At 37.0% G+C, this 16,111-nt stretch overlaps 1 protein-coding gene across 11 annotated transcripts in view; it reads right to left on the reverse strand.

The window, feature by feature from the left end:
- Positions 1–16,111, reverse strand: part of COBLL1 (cordon-bleu WH2 repeat protein like 1) — a 213,727-nt gene that overhangs the window by 14,124 nt on the left and 183,492 nt on the right. For 2 of the 11 annotated variants that reach the window (XR_008546620.1, XM_009443614.4), the window contains one exon: positions 1,260–12,963. The exons of the other annotated variants lie outside the window; for them this stretch is intronic. The gene's annotated coding sequence lies outside the window, so the exon portion shown is untranslated. Of the gene's footprint in view, positions 1–1,259; positions 12,964–16,111 lie in introns of those variants that run through there. 11 annotated transcript variants of the gene reach the window in all.

The raw sequence follows: 16,111 nt of genomic DNA on the forward strand, positions 1-16,111 counted from the left end.
TACCAAGTGTTTAAGTTATACCCAGGGCATATTATAAGAGTCGATGCTGTTTGAGAATTACTCTAACACTCTTGGGTTCCCTTTCACTGTTTTGCTATGGATTGTGATTTCCCTGTCCCATTAAGTCACTTTTAAACCTTATTATTTTCAGTATTGTAAAGTTTAAATACTTTGTAATGAGGAAGACAATGACCACGAAATTGTTGTGTTCTACTGGTTATCTTCCCAAAGTACTTGAAGTGGTTGTTGAAATAAAAAATTGAGTTTACATTGCAAATTAGTTAAGTGCTCCAAATTTGCTGAACTTTGCTGCAATTACAGATAGGCCTCCGTAGAATGCTACCTGGTAGATACTTTTTAAAGACAGTTTAAAATTGATTCCATCAAGATAAAATTGGTATTTTATCAATGAGTGATTCATCAACTGTCTTTTTGAAAGAAACTCACAAAAGGAAAAAGCATTTTGAAAATGAGTCTTTAGAAATATTTCTATTGTTATGTGATTTTGCTTCATTTTAGCAGCAGCTGTAAATATGTCACCTATAAGTACTCTAATAATTGCTTCTTAATTAAAAAGACACAAACAAAAGAAAAATTCTTAAGCCAAGCACACTAACGGGTGCCTGTAGTCCCAATACCTCAGGAGGCTGAGGTGGGAGGACCGCTTAGTCCCAGGAGTTTGAGTCCAGCCTGGGAAACTTAGCAAGACCTCCTCACTAAAAACAAAACCCAAACCAGCAACAAAAAACTTGGTCACATTTTATACCTGTTTACAAATTTTCTAAATAAAGAATTTCAGTGGGTCATGAACTCATTGCTAAAAATGTAACAGTTCAACAACTTTGATTAGGTGTCAAAAACAAGTATTTAAGAAGACACCACGCTGATGAATTTCAACAAAACATTTGCATAATTTTTAGATAGGATCGAAAAATTAGTATCATGATTTTTTAAGTGCCACCTTTCCTGTACTCTTTCTATTAGAAATACAGATCTTTGTGAAGTATAATTTTCAGCCAAGTTTAAGAAGCTGAACTAAACTCTTAGGTTACAAAATATTAAAGTAAGACTTTCACACAATTTCAGCATATGCAATTATATAACTTTCACTAAAAAAATAATAATTTTATTAAGAGCAAAGATTTTATATATCATTAACTTGAAAATTATATAAACATTATTTTCCCCTTTTAATCTAGTCTTTAAAATATTCTGCTTATATATCTATAATTATTGTTAAAATAAAAACTTCAGCTGAATTAAATTTAAAAGAGTTTAATTGAGAAATGAACAATTTGCAAATCGGGCAGCCTCCAGAAACATACCAGATTCAGAGGGACTCCAGGGGTGCCTTGTGGTCAGAACAGATTTATAGACAAAAAAAGTAAAGTGACGTACAGGAATTGAAAGTGAGGTACAGAAACAGCTCAATTGTTACAGGCTGTCATTTTGCGTTATTTGAACACAGTTTGAACACTCAGCAGGGTATAAGTGGTTGAAGTATGGCTGCTGGGATTGGCCAAGACTCGTCTATTGTTAGAAGCACATACTTCTAAGTTAGGCTTTCAGTCTTGTCTACCTATTAAGTTAGGTTGCAGTTCATCCAAAAGGACTCAAATATAGAAGTACAGAGTCCTTCTCAGGCCATACTTAGTTTGCTTTAACACTATGCATATGTCATACCATGTATAATACAATGGTACAGTAGTCTATTATTCAAATAGTTGTGTCCATTAATTTAATAAGCTAAAACAAGCAAAATAAAATGTATTTCTTTCAGAATAATAATTCTATTGAAGAGTACACAGTATGTTAATGTCTCTTATTATATAAGCAGTAACATGGGTGGTATCATGACTTCCCTATGGGTCCTTTTGCTTCCTCAGTCCCTTCCTCCATAAAAATATTTAAATTATATTTTATGAATGCTTTGGTATAAAGGTGAATATATTATTTAATTAAAAGTTACTTTTTTATTATTAAAATAATTAAGTCACTTTATGTACCCCTAAAAGTATTGTAGGCCCAAAGTGCTGTGTCTACTGAGCCATATGAATATGTTGGCCCTGGGACCAACACCGCAAGAGACGACATGGAGCTTCTAAAGGGCACTCCATTTTACCCATCCTCACATTTAGGTTTGTTTCATAACTAGTATTCTGTTTGTTACAAAAATAGCCACACGTGAGGACCAGGTGTACTTTGAGAAAGGGCTAATGAGTCACAGAATATGTGTTTTCTCCAAATAATCCCTCAAAGACATGAAGCCTTCCTGTTTGAAAGATGGTGGTTTCCTCAAAACAGCAGCCAGGACAGGAAAAGGGAGAAAACATGCACCTGAAGCCACCAGGTAGGAACAGGTGGACACGGAGGCAGACTGTACACAGGTCCTGCCAGAATCAATAAAACAGGACGTCAGTGCTCCAATCTTCAACAGAATTAAAACCCAAGCTCCTTGCCATGGCCTACAGCCTGGCCCCATGCCATTCTATCCTGTCTCATCTGCCCCCTCATTTTGCCTTCGTCATGCTGGCCTTCCTCCTGTTCCTCAAATACAAACATACTAAGCTCACTGGAGCCTATAGGCCTTTGCAGGGACATTCTTTCCCCACATTGAGGAAAAGCTATCTCCTTTGTGTCACTTAGGCCTTTGATACATGTTACTTCCCCATAGAGTTTTTCCTCCACAACCCTTCCCTCACTGGTATATCACCCTGTTTTATTTTCTTCATAGAATTCACTGCTGCCTGAAGCCATCATGAACATTTATTCATCTGCATATTGCCTATCTCCCCAAATTGAATGTATGCTCTATGGTTGTGGAGAGCAAGTCTATCTTGGATCCTTGGAGCTCCTCGGTGCCTAGAACAGCACCTGGCATTCAAGAAATGCTTATCCAATGAGTAACTATGCTCAACTGAACATCTCCCTCCCAATCCTTTCCTCCTCTACTTCCACTCCTTCTACTTCCGCTCAAGTTCAGTTCATGGCCCTGACTCGAGCATATGACCTTTCATTTTCAGAACATCAAATCTAATTCAGCACCTATTTTAACATAATATATTTGAAAATAGCAATTTTGACAGGGTACAATATATTGTTGTACAATCAGGAAGCTGAGAAAAATCTACCTACACATCTTAAATCTTTATACTTACTGGTACCAATGCACTTCACATGAGTATGCATCACATTATTAACAGACTGAAACATTGTTACATAAAACCTCTTTGTGCTACATCCAGAACTTGGGTGACAGTTTGGGTGAAATGATACAATACATACATTGTACCCAGTGATCATGCATGTTTTTCTCAAAAGTGGAGGCAATAGTAGAGAATATAGTACTTGATATTTAAAATATGAACAGTAGTAACATTCCCACGGCCTCTTTCTACAGCCACACAGAGCTACTTCCAAGCAGGAAAGTTTCTGAAGTGCCTCACTGCATACTTTCATTCTCTATGGAGCAGTTGTGGTAAGCCTATTGTTAAATGGTCACTAATTGGTAATACTCAACTAAAAAACAAAACTGTGGAAGACAATTTTTAAGTCCCCCCCTGCCTCCAGAGACTGATTCTTCAGCTGCTAGACTTTCTGCTAAAACCACTTCAATTTTCCACTCTCCCTGCTCACACTTCATTACCCATCCTTCTCCACACACACTCACAGACCAGCCAACCAAGAGGAATTTACTTACTGCTGGTGGTGTGTTCAGTACTATGCCAGAGCTTTGAGGATAAGGAGGTAAAGTGTAAAAAAAAAAAAAAAATCATTTCTGTTCTTGGAGAGTTATAGTCCAGAAAAGAGACAAAATTGCTAGGCATACAAAAATATTGAATCCCGGAGGACAAAATACCACCACAGGAAGCAGACGCAGAGCTCATTCTCCAAGTAAGAGAGAAGGGCATTTCAGGCAAATGGGTAAAGACATAAAGAAGGAATGAATATGGCTCGTTTGTGGACTTTGAGAAGACTTGGTTAAAATGAAGTCTATGTTGGGAAAAAGTGAGAAATGAGGTTGGTTAGCAAATCAGAACATATCATCAAGATGTGGAATATTAGGCAAAAGTTTTTAGATTTGTTTGAGCAGAAAAGTTGGTATTATATTTACTCTCATCTCTTTTTTCCTATGTCCCATTTTGTAGAGAAAATAAAAGACTTCTTTTTGTTGAATAACCCCTTCCTGGAAGTCTTCAAAACCCTTTGAAGGTATGTTAAGAATAGTGACTGAAACCTGAAGCTGAAATTTTTAGCATTGATATGTTTTTTCAATGTTCTTCTGCTATTTTAAAACTTAAATAATTTGGTCTGGAGGAATGAGAGAAATGATTTTAATGAGATGTGACTTTTTATGACAATGAATGGATTTTTTATTTCAGCTCATCTTAGGACACAGTTGCTTTCTCAACTATTATAGCAGCTTTTGGTTTGTCTCAGAACCTGGAATAAGAATATTGTATGCAGCTGGGTAATACACAGCCTAACTTTTAATACTTTTTAAAAACTTAATGGTTATTTCTAAATTATTGTCAAAAGAAAGAAGAAAACTGACATTTGCAGAGCATGTTTGATGGACCGGTATATTAATTAGGATAGATTAAGATAAATTGCTGTGAAAAATTTACTCTCAAATCCTAGTGGCTTAACAAAACAAGGCTTTGTTTTTATCATGTGGAAAGGACCCCTTTGGCAGAGGTTCTATTCCACATAGTTGCTGGGGGATCCTAGATGACACAAATGTCATCATCTGCAGCTCTACCATCTAGAACACATGGTCTCCTCGGTCCCTGCAAGGGGACAAGAGTGTGAAAAATCACATGCTGGCCCTTCTGTGCTTTCACACTTTGGCCAGGACTGGTCACAAGCCTCCCCCTAACTGCAAGCAGGATTCTGGGAAGTGTATTCTTCTATTTCCATCTGGGAAATGTCTTCCATGTATCCAGGACAGGGAGGAAGGCCAGATTTGAGTGGGCACAAGTAAGGTCTACCATGATCAGACATTGAGACAATGTGCTTCCGATTTCTTTTAATCACCACAGAGCTTTAAGGAGTAATGTTATCCTCATTTTGCAGATGAAAAAAACCAAAGGAGAGGTAAGGTAGAACGAGGTTTGGGTTTGAATTTAGTTCCGGTGTATAGTAGTTGTAGGACAAATAAGCTATCAGTTCACCCCATGATCACTTTCCGAGCCTCTTGTTGGTGTTAGGAGCTCCTCCTTTGTCTTATAGCAATCTGTGCTACCCCATCATCATCACAGTTACTGTATTAGAACTGATTTTATAACGGTAACTTTCTTGAGGAAAAAGGGATTTTCTTTTTCAGTTTTACCTCTTGTGCCTAGTCCAGTAACTGGTACCTGGTAAGTCCTTAATGTTTATTGAGGTAATAAACTCAAATACTTACCTTTCTGGTCATCTCTTGGAGTAAGAGATCAGAAGATGGTGGAGATGTTGATAATGACACAAAGTACCTTGCTATATTCCAAAGAGGCATAGCCACAAACATGTACTTTTAAAAATTCTTGGGTTTTAAAAAATCCATAATAAGATTATTAATATGATATGGTGGCAAACAACATATAAAACTCACAGGTATGTTTACTTACTATGGCATTAGTTTCACAGGACTGCGATAACAAAGTTCCACAAATTGGGTACTTAGAAAAACAATAGAAATGTTTTGTCTCACAGTTCTGGGGGCTAGACGTTTGAATCAAGTTGTTGGCAAGGTTGGTTCCTTTGAGGAATTTGAGGGAGAATCTGTTTCATACCTCGCCTCTGGCTTCTGATGATGCTGAGAGTCCTTGGTGGTCCTTGGCTTGTAGATGCTTCTGTTCAATCTCTGCTTCAGTCTTCACATGGCATTCTCGTATGTATTTTTCTCTTTTCTTCTTCTTATAATGGCACCAGTCATATTGTATTAAGGCCCACCCTAATGACCTCAATGTATCTTGATTACATCTGCAAAGACCTTATTTCAAAATAAGGTCACATTCGCAGGTATTGGGGTTAAGTCTTCAATATACCTTTTTAGGGAAGACATTCAACCCATAACAACTGTGAAGAGTATTTTTAAAATATTTGCCCCGATATAGGTAAGATCAGTAGATTTCAAATGAAAATGCAAATCTTTACTTCTCTGTAAAAATCAGAAGATCTTGAGAGGATGTGCATTCCCACATAGCATCAATCCCCTGGAACTATGAATAGCTACCCCTTTACCTGGGCCCTATGCTCTCCAGTTTGCCACACTTCCTACTGAACCCCCATATCTTCCTAGCACCAAGGCTAAGTTTCAACGGTAGTATTAAAATGCTAATGCCAGAATTCTTATGCCCAGCCTGCTTCACTACACTGTATTACCTCTCTGGCCCTGGGGATTCATGATTTTGAAACTCCCATTATATAAAGGAAATCAGCTCTACAAATAGAGACAAAAGTTTACTAAATTCATTTTACCATATAGTACTTCTTTTAGACTTCCAATATTATTCACTACCAAAAATAATTTATTTATGACAAATCATTTCAGAATAATTTATTTAAAGAGTCTGGAATATAATCAAATAGAACTCATGAGAAATGAAAAGGTACTGTGAAAAGAGAAGATATGGTCAATAATCACTTTTGTACAAAAGCAGCTTAAATGATGTTAGCAATAATTAAGAAGAAGACATAGAAAATCAATTGTATTATACGAACCACCACAGGCAAGATTAGAAGATACTGTATTCAAAATCATTTTAATGTGGTCAAAACATAGTAGAAAATTTACGATTATAACCATTTTTAAGTGTGCAGTTCAGTGGTACTAAGTACATTCAGAATGTTGTACAAATATCACCATCATCCATCTCCAGAACTCTTTTCATCTTACAAAACTGCAACCTTATGCCCATTAAACAATAACTCTATTTCTCCCTCCCTCTAGTCCCTGGCAATCACCATCCTATTATCTGTTTCTAAAAGTTTGACTGTTTTAGATACTTCATATAAGTGGGATCATATGGCATTTGTCTTTTCATGACTAGCTTATTTCAGTCAACATAATGTCCTCCATGTTGTATATCTCAACAGGGTTATTCCTTCTTTCTTCAGGCTTAATGATATGGTTTGGATCTGTGTCCCCACACAAATCTTATCTTGTAGCTTCTATAGTTCCCACGTGTTGTGGGAGGGAACCGGTGGGAGATAATTGAATCATGGGGTAGGTCTTTTCCGTGCTGTTCTTGTGATAGAGAGTAAGTCTCATGAGATCTGATGGTTCTAAAAAGGAGAGTTTCCCTGCACAAGCTCTCTCTTTGCCTGCCACAATTCATGTAAGATGTGACTTGCTCCTCTTTGCCTTCCACCATATTTGTGAGGCCTCCCCAGCCATGTGGAACTGTAAGTCCATTAAACCTCTTTTTCTGTCCAGTTTTTGGTATGTCTTTATCAGCAGCATGAAAATGGATTAATACACTGAATATGTTTTTTTAAAATCCATTCATCTTTTGGCAGACATTAATGTTGCTTCCACTTCTTGGCTATTGTGAATAATGCTGCAATGAATGTCAGTACACAAATATGTTTCTGAGTTCCTGTTTTCAATACTTTTGTGTATGTACCTAGAAGTGGGATTGCTGGGTCATGTGATAATTCTATTTTTAATTTTTTGAGAAATCTCTGTACTGTTTACATTCTCACCAATAGTGTACAAGTGTTCTAGTTTCTCCATGGCCTCACCAACACTTGTTATTTTCTGATTATTTTGACAGTGGCCATCTTAACTGGTGTGAGGTGATATCTTACTGTGGATTTGATTTGCATTTCCCTAATGATTACTGATGTTTAGCATCTTCTCATAGGCTTGTTGGCTATTTCTACATCTTCTTTGGAGAAATATCTATTCAAGTCTTTTGCCCATTTTTTAAATTGGGTTGCTTTTCTTTTTCTTGTTGAGTTTTAGTAGTTTTTTATGCATTCTGGATATTTACCCCTTATAAGATATATAGTTGGCAAATATTTTCTCCTATTTCATAAGTTACCTTTTCACTCTGTTGATTGTTTTATTTGCTGTGCAGAAGTTTTCAAGTTACATTAGTCCGATTTGTCTGTTTTTGCTATTGTTGCTTGTGCTTTCAGTGTCAAATCCAAGAAATCATTGCCAAATCCGATGCCATGAAGATTTTTTCCTGTGTTTTCTTTTAGGAGTTTTATAGTTTCAGATCTTACATTTAGGTCTTTAATCCATTTTAAGTTTTGTATATGGCATAAGGTAGGGGTTGAATTTCATTCTTTTGGATATAGATACACGGTTTTCCCAACATCATTCACTGAAGAGACTGTCTTTTCTCTCTTATATAGCCTTGGTGCCTTTGTAGAAGATCATTTCATCATTGTCCTTTGAGATTCCATATGAATTTTAGGATTCTTTTTTTCTATTTCTACAAAAAATATGCCATTAGGATTTTGACAGTGATTGCGTTGAATTCATTGATTGATCTGGGTAGGGTAGATATTTTAACAATATTGTTTTGAAATCCACAAACATGATGCATTTCCATTTGTTTCTGTCTTTGTTGATTTCTTTCAGCAACGTTTTATAGTTTTCAGTGTACAAGATTTTTGCCTCTTGGCTTCAGCCTATTCCTAAGTATTCTTTTTGATACTATTGAAAATCATATTTTCTCTTAAATTGTTTTCAGGTTGTTTACTGTTAATATATAGAAATGCAACTGATTTTTGCATGTTGATTTTGTATTCTTCAACTTTGCTGAATATGTTTATTAGTTCCAACAGGTTTTCTTATAGGATCATTAGGGTGTTCTACATAAGATATCATGCCATCTGTAAACATAGATAATTGTATTTAGTCCTTTTGTGTTTGGATTCTGTTTATATCTTTTTCCTGTCTGATTGCTCTGGCTAGGTATTCCAGTGCTATGTTGAAGGGAAGTGACAAGAGTGGGTATTCTTGCCCTGCTTCTGATCTTAGAGGAAAAGTTTTCAGTTTTTCACCATTGGCATGATGTTGGCTGTAGGCTTTTCACATATGGCCTTTATTATGTGGATGTCATTCCCTTTTTATTTTCCTTTTGTGTTGAGTGTTTTTATGATGAAAGTTTTTGGAGTTTTGCAAAATGCCTTTTCTGCATCAATTGAGATGATCACATGGTTTTTGCCCATCATTCTCTTAATGTAGTGTATAACATTGATTGATTTTCATATGTTGAACCATCCTCACGTTCCAGGAATAAATTCCACTTAGTCATGATGTATAATCCTTCTAATGTGTTATGGATTTGGTTTGCTAGTATTTTGTTGAGGGATTTTGCATCAAGAGGCAGTGTTCCCCCACTTCCATTTTTCTGAAGAGTTTGAGAAGATTAGTTTGTCAATTTTGTTGGTCTTTTGAAAGAATGAGCTCAGTTCTGCTGACTTTTTTCTCTTCTGTATTTTATTAATCTCTGCTCTACCCTTTATTATTTTTTTCCTTTAGGTAACTGTAGGTTTAGTTAGAGCTTCTTTTTCTAGTTACTTAAGGTGTAAATTTAGGTTGGTGATTTGAGATCTTTCTTCTCTTGTAAAGCAGGTGTTCCTGCTGAGAGATCCACTTATAATCTTATGGAAGTTCCCCTGTATGTGATGAGTTACTTTTCTCTTGCTGCTTTTAAGACTCTCTTTTTGTCTTTGTCTTTTGACTTTATAATGTGTCTTAGTGTGGGCCTTTTTACATTCATCAACATTATAGTTCCTTGAGCTTTTTGAATTTGGACAACAATTTTCTTTCTCAGATTTGGGAATTATTTCTTCAGATAAGCTCTCTGCCCCATTCTCTCTCTTCTTCTTCTGAAACTTTTATAATGTATATATTGCTCTGCTTGATGGTGTCTTATAAGTTCCTTAGGCTTTCAACACTTTTCTTTGTTCTTTTGTTGTTGTTATTCTCTTGATAATTTCATGTGACCTTTGAAATTTCAATGTCTTTGAAGTCATTGATTCCTTCTTCTGCTTGATCAAGTCTACTTTCATCTGTTCTAGTGAATTTTTCAATTCAGTTATTTTATTTGTCAGTTCCAGAATTTGTTTGGTTCTGTTTTACTAGGTTTTTAAAAAATCTATTTAATGATACTCTCAATTTGTTCATGCATCATTTTTCTGATTTTGTTTAGTTTTCTGTCTTCTCTAAAAGCACATTGAGCTTCTTTAAGATGATTATTTTAAATTCTTTGTTAGCTACTTTCACAGATCTTGTTGTTTCTTTAGGATTGGTTTTGGGAAATTGGCTTTATTCTTTTGAAATGGCCATGTTTTCTTATTTCTTTGTATGCCTTACATTTTGTTGTGATTTTTGCATTTAAAACACAGCCACTTCTCCCAATCTTTGTGCACTGGTTTTGTACGGGGAAGACCTTCATAAATCAGCCTGCATAGAGATTCTAGTGGCCTCACAAGCCTTTTATGGGAATGTATCTTCCCTGAACTTGTGCATGTAATTTTATAGTGAGAGGTTTGCCAGTTTATTTTTCAGGAACTTGTCATCTCTTGCTCTCTCTGATGTCTGTCTGTAGTACTGCAGTTTCTCTGGTGCTGCCACAATTCACTGAGCTGCATTTTGTTCTCAGGCATCCAAAGCATCCCGGTTCCCTGTTAATGCTCCAAGTTAGGAGAGATAGAAACCAATCTCTCAGGCAGTGCCCTCCTCCCACCCCAAAAGCTGAAACTTGGACATACATTCCAATCTTCTTCTTTCCCCCAAGGGAGAAGCTGTACATTGGGGCTTTTCATTCAGATTATGAACTGTAACAGCTTAGGAGGAGCTTGCTTCTCCTTCCCATTTCAATGGGGCTATTCTTGACTTTGTGTTTGCCTGGTGTACTTCAACTTTCTAACTGAATTCTACCATTGTCATAAAGGCTTTTTGAGCTGTGTATTGTTGTTAAGTCAGTGTTTCTGTTGGGGAGCAAGGTCTAGGCACCTTCCTCTGCCATCTTGCTGGCATTATTCCTAGTACTATTAAAAGTCATAACACCCAACTTTAAGGAATACACAAAGAATTTACAAATGAGAAAATGAAGTCACTCAAAGGACTCATGAAATGATGCTAAAATGTTAATTTTTTTCAAAATTGTTGTTTAAATTTATTATAAAATATGAAGTAGCCACTCTATGCAGCATTCAAAGAAAATTTACTTAATAATAGGGAAGCAATAATAGATCTTTAAACCTAGAGTGGCCCTGGAAATATGTCCCTCAGTCATTAAATTTTCAATGTTCAAATTCATTTTGTCTTCACTTTTTACCTCCTCCAACAAATCAGAAACTGTTTCTCCTAGTATAACCATTATCTTGAGTAAAAACAACATTACCAGTCACCAGAGCAATACATTTTCCTGTCTCTCTTCCCTTTTACCCTCAGCCACTTATGATCAGCGATTTGGTTCTGTCATTTGCTTTTTCTTTTTTGTTTTTGTTTTTCTTTCTTTCTTTCGTTCTTTTTTTTTTGAGACAGGGTCTTGCTCTGTTGTTACTCAGGCTGGAGTGCAGTGGCATGGTCTTAGCTCATTGTAACCTTGAACTCCTGGGCTCCAGTGATCCTTCTGCCTCAGTCTCCCAAGTAGTCAGGTCTACAGACACGTGGCACCACACTTGGCTAATTTTATGTAGAGATAGGGTCTTGCTATGTTGCCTGGGCTGATCTTGAACTCCCGGCCTTAAGTGATCCTCCTATCTCAGCCTCCCAAAGCACTGGGATTACACACATGAGCCACTGAACCTGGCCATGGCCTTGTCACTTTTTACCTTACAAATATATTGGGAGAAATGTATTTCCTTTTTCTTTTTATCCTCCCTGTTTTCCCCTTCATTAGGCCCTCTCCACTACACCTTTTAGAAAACCCAGCTATGAATAATCACATGAACACATTAAAGTAATTCAGGCCTTCATTACCTCCTAAGTGAACTGTTGCTCTTCCTGGAAACTGGTCTCCCTGTACATGACTCCCCAGTGTGGGATTATTTTTCTACACTCACACCATGGCAATTCATACCTCTGTGTTCTGTATAAAATAGTGCCTCTACTCAAAGACATTTAAATGCCTTCCTTTGCATCTTTTGTTACTCATCCTTCAACTCCATCTCACTTCCTCTTTGGATGCTACATAGTTCAGTTAGTTTCTTTTCTTCTGTGCTCCGATAGCATATCTCTGTTTATATTTTATTACACTCACTTCTCAAACTGTGATTCACTGATCAGCAGTATCCATAGCCTGAAAGCTTGTGTGAAATGAGGAATCCCAGGTCCCACTCCAGACCTAGTGAACTACAATCTGCATTTTAAGGAGATCCTCAGGTGGTTCCTATACACATAAAAATTTGAGAAAGGCTTTTATTGACCATATCATGTGAGGTTTGGATGTCTGCCTTTCACACTAAATGCTGCATTTCTCTAGAAAACAACCATTTATTTCATTTTTTAATTATTTAATACAGTGTCAGTTTATGCTAACCACTAAATGTATATTAAATAAGTGAAAGAGAAAATGGAAACAGATGGTTTAGTGGTCACCTAAGTTGGAGTGACAAAGCCAGGATTCTATCGACATTTATGCTATGCCACTTACAAAATGTCTTTCCTTTCCATTTCTGAACCTCCAAGATGATGGATGACACACTTATAGTCACAAGGCTATTTTAAGTGGCAAAGAGGACTCTAGAACACTAGAACACTAGTTTTTTTTCTTGACACTTAGTTGAAGATCTTCCCATTGTGTCATTTGGCCTCTATCTGTCAGAAGAACAAATGGGAAACACATTAATTGAACTTCTGTCCTCACAATGCAAGTCTCAAAGAGCATCTGCCATGATGAATGAAAATATGTTTGTAGTTCACAGTGTGCTTCAAGTCATTAGTACTGGATTAAAGTCCAGTAAGCCAGGATCAGTGAACATCTTTATGCCAAAGTTAAGGCAGATGCCCTAATTGAAAAACAAAAAGGAAAACAAAAACATAAGAAATAATTAGGAATATAATTAATCAATTTACCAATTTGATTTTCTCTATCTGGTGCAATAATTTTCTTGTAGCATTAATTATATTTTATAGTACATTCATTTAAATATGTGATACATAATGATTACAAATTTCCATTTTGAATAAGACATATTTATACCCCAAATGATTCTTTATTTATGTATTCCAAGTATGCTTGAATATTTTGGGCAGAAAACATACATGATGTTTTATAATTGCCACCAATATATCTTGCTTTTCTTTGTTTCAGTTTTGAAATAATTATCATGCCATAAGTGGCCTATTTACTCATTATTCCTTTATTTATGGGATATGCACTATGTACCAGGCACTGTGATATGCTATACCATCAGGAAATTCTACCTCTAAGAATCTTATGGGGAAGTCGGGGAGATAGCCAAAGAATCAAGTAGTTTACAATGAACTTTTACAAAGGGGTAAACAGCGGGTACTTACTATGGTCTGAAATTCATATGTTGAAATCCTAACCCAAGGTATTAGAAGGTGAAGTCTTTGGGAGGTGATTAGGTCATGAGGACAGAGCCCCCATGAATGGGATTAGTGCCCTTTTAATAGAGGCTCCAGAGGTACCCTCGCCCCTAGCAACAAGGCACCATCTATGAACTAGAAAGTAAGCCTTCACAAGACACTGAACCTGCCAGTGCCTTTATCTTGGACTTCCTAGCCTCCAGAGCTGTGAGAAATAAATTTCTGTTGTTTGTTAGTCACCCAGTTTATGGTGTTTTGTTATTGCAGCCTGAATGGACTAAGACAGTACTAAAGGGCATCTAGTAAGAAATAGGACCAGGCCCAAGTTTGGAGAACAGAAAAGCTTTTGCAATGATAACTATGAAGCAAGGTCTCAAAGAATGAGTAGAATTTAATATGACAAATTATGTAGAATAGGATGTTCTAGGCAGAAGAAGAGAGCTGCATGTGTAAAGCCCTAAGCCAAGAGAAAGGATGAAAGTTTCAAGATAACTACAAGTAGTTCAGTAAGGGTGGAGCAGAGCTTTGCTGGTGCCAGGGAAAGAACGGTATGGAGAATGATAAGTTAAAGCCAGACAAGAAAGCAGGGTCAAGATCATGAGGGGTGCTGAATGTCCCACAAAGGAATTTGGGCATCATTTTAAATAATAAGAGTAATATGTAATGCATTTCTAGTGCTTACTGTAGGCCCTGCACTGTTCAAAACTCATCTCACTTAGTTTTCACAACCACCATATGCTCCAGGTACTCTTACTACTCCCAATTTTTCAATAATAAAACATACTCTGAGAGCCACTGCAAGTGAAATCTTCTCTGAAGATTTGAGCTTGGTTTGGCATTGGCTGCCAAAAGATGAAGCCAGGGAGATTCCCTGTAGGTATTTTCCTTGGGAACCATCACAGATCCACTGTGAAGAGGAAAGCCAGCCAGTTCTGGAGTGTCATCACCTTTTGCTCCAAGAATATTTGCAATCTTTCCCAAAGGAGGGAGAAAAGATTCTGTATTGGCTTAAAAAGGCTGAATCATTCTCAGAGGTGAGATCTAGGCTACTGAAGGAATGACTCAGAGGAGGTGAATTAAACAGAAAGTTCCCAAATTTCCTCATAGTAAACCTTGGAACCTAGTCTCTCATGAAAGGGTTTCTGTACCAAGAACCTGCATCCTTGGGAAAGGTGTTTCCTGAGTTTGCTGTCTGCTAGTTTATACACTCTCTCTAGACAATCAATCTGTGCTGTAGTTCAGAAAGCAAAATGAGATGATGTCAAAAAAAAATTCTCACATTTCTGCTTACACAATGGAAAATTAGATGCAGAAGCACTACATTTAACCAACTTTGTTCAACAATCTTTAGTTACACCTGTTTTATACACACACACAAAACAAGCCATTGGAACATCAAAATGTTAGCCCACTTGGTTCATTAGGAGTTTCATGATATTCGTGCAGTGGGTACTGCCAAGTCCTGGGCATATGGCTCCACCATGTGGATGAGACTCTGCAAATAATACTGACAATATATTTTTTTCTTTTTTTTAAGACAGAGTCTTGCTCTGTTGCCCAGGATGGAGTGCAATGGCCCAGTAATGGCTCACTGCAGCCTTGACAGCCCAAGCTCAAGTGATCCTCCCACCTCAGCCTCCTGAGTAGCTAGGACCGCAGGCATGCACCACCATGCCTGGCTAATTTTTAAATATTTATTGTAGGAACAGTGTCTCCCTGTTGCCCAGGTTGGTCTCGAACTCCTGGTCTCAAGTGATCCTCTCACTTCAGCCTTCCAAAATGCTGGGATTTTAGGTATGAGCCACCATGTCCGGCTGACAATAATTTTTAAAAAAGAATTTAAAGTTATAATAAAAATCAGAGATCATAGGTCAAACCCTTATTTTATAAATGAAAAGAGTTAAAGCAATTATATGAACTAATTCACTCTTAATTCACCCATTCAATCATTTTAATTATTGAATAATGAGATTAATATGTTCAGTGGGTATTTGCTTTATTTTTGTCTACATATAATCTAAGCCCCTTTTCTACTTGGGAGGAATTTTGTTGTGTAAATGTGGTGGGGCAAAACCCCACTTCCCTCTAGGGAACTGGAAAGAACATTTAACCTCTCTTCTCACCCCATGAACTAAGATATAGGCATGTCTCTTAGTAAACCAACAGGATATTCAATGCAGGAATGTTGGATCTGTAGTAAGTGACATATTGGGATAGTTAGAGGTTGTTCTGGAGGAGGCAGTAGAACTTGACTAGGTCAAGTAGTCATAGTAGTGGTAGCTGTTCATGCCAGCAGCAATGGTGAGGACCTAGTGGTGGCACTGCTAGTGACAATGTCCTATCAAGCTGTTACTGAGATATAAGTTTAGATACATTTTCTCTTCCCACTCTCTAAGGCCCATTTCCCGAGCGTGGTTATTTAGCCTTCCTATGGACGGTCTGAGCCAACCTATATTCTTCCAGTGTAGTTCTTTTCTGGTTAGTAAAGCCAGAGTCTGTTTTTGTTGTGCAGCAAAAGACCCTCATTTAAACAGAAATTGTTACCAGTCGCTAGTTACAGCACAGAGCCTCAGTGAAATGGGCAGAATCTAGGGTTTGTATCTG

This window comes from Pan troglodytes, chromosome 13 (genome assembly GCF_028858775.2).
Source record: "Pan troglodytes isolate AG18354 chromosome 13, NHGRI_mPanTro3-v2.0_pri, whole genome shotgun sequence".
Classification (NCBI taxonomy): domain Eukaryota; kingdom Metazoa; phylum Chordata; class Mammalia; order Primates; family Hominidae; genus Pan; species Pan troglodytes.